Source organism: Malaclemys terrapin, chromosome 2, assembly GCF_027887155.1.
Source record: "Malaclemys terrapin pileata isolate rMalTer1 chromosome 2, rMalTer1.hap1, whole genome shotgun sequence".
In the NCBI taxonomy this organism is placed as follows: domain Eukaryota; kingdom Metazoa; phylum Chordata; order Testudines; family Emydidae; genus Malaclemys; species Malaclemys terrapin.
Genome location: NC_071506.1, coordinates 145,861,902 through 145,867,901, shown reverse-complemented (window position 1 = coordinate 145,867,901; position 6,000 = coordinate 145,861,902).

Below are 6,000 nucleotides of genomic sequence, written 5' to 3'. Positions count from 1 at the left end.
TACCCTCAAGGGGTTGTCTGGTGTCCTACTTGACACATTCTTCAGCCGATGGATACTCCCTTTCTAGGCTGCCACCTCCCTAACCATTTATGTACATCAAGCATTCATTAACATACATTCCATATCTTAACCATATTTTAGTTTACTGTCTCCACCACTTTTGGGGTGTGTGCTAATTCATTTGAGACTCCTGGCCCTTTAATCACAGAGGGTGGGGGTCTGTCCTAGGAGCCTTTGAATGAAGTGAAAGTCACTTAACAGCTTATGGTGTTTGTTTACATTGTATCAATTACTTCAAGAACAAAGTCAATTAACTTGTTTGTAAGTTTTACATAGTAATAAAGTATCTTTCACAGGATAGATATAATCAATGGTTTCTACAGACAGTAGCTTACAAGTTTTAACAGAAGACCCAAGAGATTTTTGTACTTGGTGAAACTGTTGGATTTTAAAGTATGGGGGACAAATTGAGGGGGTCACTGTCACTTGGGGGAATCACTGTTAGTACCTTCTTTTATATCCCTACAAGTGCTCGCTATGCTGACTTATAAACACCTCCTTCCTGAGCAGTGTAGAGTCATGGTTGATGTAGCTTGGTCAATGCAGTGTTAGTGTAGACAATGCATTACTTTCATTGACTGTTACTGGCCTCCAGGAACTATCCTCCATTGCCCCACATTGATCGCTCTGATCACAATTGTGAACTCCACTGCACAAGGGACAGGTAGACAGGAAGCTGACCCTCCCATTTAAAGCCCCATGAATTTTTAAAATTCCTTTTCCTGGTTGCCTGGCTTGGCAAGCACACTTAGGAGCTTTCCATGGCTGACCATGCAGTCTAAATGCTGTAGATGTGCTCCTGCCTGGAGTACACAGGCGGTGTTGGCTCTCCTGGGTCTGTGGGGAGAAGAGGCTGCGCAGGCACAGCTCCTGCCCACCAATAGAAATGTGGACATCTACGAGCAGATTGCTTAGGGGATGCAGGAGAAGGGCTACAATAGGGACCAGCAGCAGTGCTGCGTGAAAGCCCAGGAACTGTGTCAAGAAGACCAGGGACATCAACAATAAATCCAGTGGAAAACCATAGACTACCTGCTTTTACAAAGACCTGCAAGCCATTCTCGGCGGAGACCCTACAACTCCTATGGAAGCCTGAGTCACAGGCACCTGCCATGAACAGCGAGGAGGAGGAGGTGGATGAGCAAGAAGTGATGCATGGAGGACAGGCGACTAGGAGATCCATCTGTGCCATGAACCAGGATGTGTTTTTGACTCCACCACAGTCCAGCCAATCCCAACAGGTGAGCACAGGTGAGCCTGATGCAGGGGAAGGAACCTCTGGTAAGCAGGCAGTTGGTTTTGAAATTACGGGGATGGAGCCCCCAAAGTAGTGGGACACATCTGTTAATTTACCTTTTTTGTGCTAGAAGAGGTAGTGAAACAACCAAGAGGGAGAGTTGCTATCTACTTTTCATTCCTCTCTAGAGTTGGGCAGAATCGGCCACACAGAGCAGTTTGTGTATGCCCTGGGATGTTCTGCGAATCCTCCGTAGATCTCTTGGAGGTATTCTACAATCCTCTGCCAAAGGTTTCTGGGGAGGGCTGCCTTATTTCTTCCACCACAGTAGGACACTTTCCAATGCCACTCAGCAATTACTTCAGCAGGCACCATTGTAGTACCCATGCTTGCGGCATATAGGCCTGGGCAGCATTAGAACAGCAGCAACTGTGCTCTCTCTGCCTCTGTTACCTTCAGGAGTGAGATATCAGCTAAAATCACCACTGTCTATGGAGAATCGTGCAAGTATTCATTTCCATTGCCCTGTACAACTAGAATCATGCCAGCAAGCTATGACCCCTCATTTCCCCAATCCCCTTCATGGTTACCATCGTTGGTGCTGTGACTGGCCCTGTGCTCTGTCAATCCCTAGCAGCTGTGATAATGTGATTCTTACAACTTTTGAGGCGGAAGGGGAGTTAGTTCGGTATTTAAGTTTCGATTTCCATCGTGAATACTCTGACAATGGTACCTCCGTGTGTCTGCAGCTGCTGCCATTGTGGCCTTCGGGGTCATCACTCCACACCCACAGAATGCCTGAGCCAGATAAGGAGGAAAAAGAAAAGGACTCAGGATCACATGTTCCAGGAAATCCTGCTGGCCAATGCTATATCACAGAATGAGACCAGGGCCCGGAGGATCACCCTTGCAGACAGCATGGAGAAGGAAAGAGTGGAAGGGAGAAAGGTGCAGAAAAAGGAGAGGGACATGCAGCAAGAGATTCTTGTGCTTGTCTGACAGCAAATTGAGCTGCTGCAGACTTTGGTAGACCTGCAGGGTCAGCAATCCCATGCTCGCCTCCCTCTGCAGCCCATAGAGAACTCAATATCGAGATCTCCCTATATCCTTCCCCTTCAACATTCCATGTGGCATCTGGGGTCTGTGCACTACCCTTACCACTCCACTTAGGGGGATAGTGAAGACAATCATAGTTTCGCATTCGCTGACCTATGAAAGTCCTAGTTGTTGTATGTGTACCTGAAATGGAGTGTTCTTTTCCCTTCATAAGTTCTGTTCCCTTAATTTATTAAGTTTTAAATAATTATTTAACTACCTCATTAATGTGACAGAATATTTTAACCAAAGTTTTTTTTTTTTTAGTTCACAACTGGTGCTGAGCAGTTATGACAGCCACCAATTTCCTATTACTTTGTTTTGAATCCATACAGAATCCATAACATCATTCACAGTCAATATTAATAGATGCATTGACAATGTTGCATTCCCACATACACAGCCATCACTACAAGGTTCATGCTGGACTGCAAAAGAGCAAGGCTGGGTAGGGCACACTACAGCAAGACACACTACTCAGGCTCACCATTAAAATGTTCTTTCAACGCCTCCCTGAGCCATATAGCTCTGCATTGAGCTCTTCTAATAGCCTTTGTATCTGCCTGGTCAAATTCAGCAGACAGTCCCTCCACCTCTGCAAAATGTTTCCTCTTTGCTTCACAGATATTATGCAGGACACAGCAGGTAGCTATAACTATTGGGATATTTTTCTCATTGAGGTCCAATATTGTAAGCAAACAATGCCAGTGACCCTTCAAATGATTAAAAGCATATTCAATTGTTTCCTTCCTTATAGGTTTTTAAGGTAAGGTTTGACAAAGTCCTGGCTGGGATGATTCAGTCGAGGATTAGGTCCTTCTTGAGCAGGGGTTGGACTAGATGACCTCCTGAGGTCCCTTCCAATCCCGATATTCTATGATTCAGCCTGCTGAGCCTGTAGTTGAAGGACTCCTGGCTGCTGTTGAGGTGGTCTGTGTACGGCTTCATGAGCCATGGGAGCAAGGGGTAGGCTAGGTCTCCAAGGATCACTACTGACATTTCAACATTCCCAGTGGTAATCCACTTATTGGGAAAGTCCCTGCTTGAAGCTTTCTGAACAGTCCTGTGTTCTTAAAGATGCACGGGTCATGCACATTCCCTGACCAGCCCACAGTGATGTTGGTAAAGCATCCCTGGTGATCTACCAGCACATACATTACCATAGAAAAGTAGTGCTTTCTGTTGATGATCTCTGTGGCAAGGTGGTCTGGTGCTAAAATAGGGATATGTGTGCCATGTTTCACCCCACCACAGTTCAGGAAGCTCATTGCTGCAAAATCATCCGCTATTTCCCACACATTGCCCAGAGTCACAATCCTGTGTAGCATGACAACAACCCCCACGGTTGATTTCTTGACTCAAAATTGATTCCCAATTGACATTGCAAGTTTCCACAGTGCAATCACCACTCGCTGCTCACGTCTCAGTGAGGCTCCCATCTTGTTGTCCCTGAGCTGGAGGGTTGGGGCAAGTTCGGTGCAGAGATCCAGAAATGTGGCCTTGTGCATCTGAAAGTTCTGCAGCCACTGCTATTTTTCCCGAACCTGCATGACAATGCAATCCCACCATTCAGTGCTTGTTTCTTGGGCTCAGAACTGGTGCTCCACCATATCCAGCTGCTCCATGAATGCCACCAACAACTTTTTGAATTGTTTCTTTGTGTCTCACAGCAATCCGTCCTCCAAGGACTCATCCTGTTCCCTGTGGCTCCTATTGCAGTTCTGCAAATGATCATTCACCCTGTGATTGCAATGCTCATTACAAAAGTGCAAATTGTGCTACAGATGAAATTATGAGATGGAGAACACTGCATTATTGGAATTTGACTCCAGGCTCTGTTACACCTGTGATTCATTTCAGCCCCATTAGGCATTGCAAAAACTGCCCCAAATACTCTGTTCTAGATGGTGCACTACATTCTGCATCAATACAAGTGCTCCTAGTGAGGATGCACACTGCTAACACAAGGAGCAAAGCGTGCATACGCACAAGCGATGTAAAAACTGCAGCAGCTGTATACTGATGTAACTTATTTTGACATAATTTTGTAGTGTAGACATGGTCTTAGTAGAGGATACTGTTTTCCTAAACATCTCTGAATATGTAGTATCAGCCATGTATATGATTTCCCAGTTCAATTGCTTTTGTAATTTAGCTTTGACAATTTGATCTGTGTTCTTGTTCAACTATTTCTTTTACAAAGTTCTTTTTAGTAAAGGGCCCTTTTTTGGTTACTATTTCATCAAATTCTCTTCATAAGCCGCCATTTTATGTATAATGATTGGCTCTGCTTTAGTACCTTTTAAAATGAGAGTTAAACACAAGTCATAGAACTTAAACTATTTGATATAAAAACAAGTACATTTTTCTGTATCACAGAGCATAATTGAACATGTCTGCAATAACTCTTGATACATACAAAGCTCCTTCCATGGTTGTCATCTTTGTGATTTCCTTTAAAATGAAAAACCCTGTCTGTGCAGATGGCTTTTTCCATTAGCCTCTCAGTGATCTGACTCTAATAATACTTTTCTGGAGTATAAATTGTACATGCTATAGATAAAAGCTGACACTCTTGTAAAGTCTAACAGTTATATTTCAGTAACATCATTAATGCAACTTTAGCTTTCATTTAACAAAGTTTTTTTTTTCTTGATAGTAATATTTAGTGTTAATAGCGCAGCATATTTTAACCAGCTGAGCAAATACAATGGTTATGGCTTTGTTCTCTAAATGATATTGAACAAAAATCATTTCAAACTTGGGAAATTCTGATTTTGTAGGGTGATTTAAGAGTGAATAAAAAAATCTGTTTTTCTCATTCTACAAAATTGCAAAAATAAACATGTCTCAGTACTGTACAAAGTCATTTACGTGCTTCTTAAAATGAGGGAAAAAAAGGGACTAGCTGGATGTCTGATAAGATGAGTATCTCTAGATGGCTAGTTTAAATCCATTCTAATTTAGTTTGATTGGAAGTTCACCCTCTCATCAATTGTCACTGACATCCAGCACCATGTTACCAATATCTTGATGTTTTGTTGTTTTTTTCTTAAAGCCCCAGTTTCTGGGGTAAGGTGATTACATGAGTGTCTCAGGGCTTGTTGTTTTGTTTTGAAAGTAAGTTTCTAGTTTTCATGGGTGTGGAGAAAAGCTTGAAAATGTGGATCCTAAAGTCTCAAACACCACAAGGCAAATAAAAGGAACACAAAATGTATTATTTTTCAGTTATTATGATTCCAAGCTAATCTCATAGTTTTAAAATTCATGGAGTTGGCAAAACTGAGTGTATATAAAATGAGTTGGTAGGTCTCTTCACTGGTAACTGGACGAGTATATATCACAAAAACCAGCACCACACTAAGTTATAATTGTCACCTGTTACAGGGTGATGACCCCTGTAAATGAAGCAGGTCCAGCTCCTCTGAGCCAGAAGAGGTGCTTCTAGTTTGGCCAATTAAGAGTGCTGAGCAGCACCTGTGACCATAAAGGATCAGACAGAATCAAAGGGTATGTCTACACTACAAACCTAAATCACCCTATATTAGGTCAACTTACAGCCATTGCATCAGGAGCGCTTCCAGTAACCTAAGAGGGGCAGTGTGGGG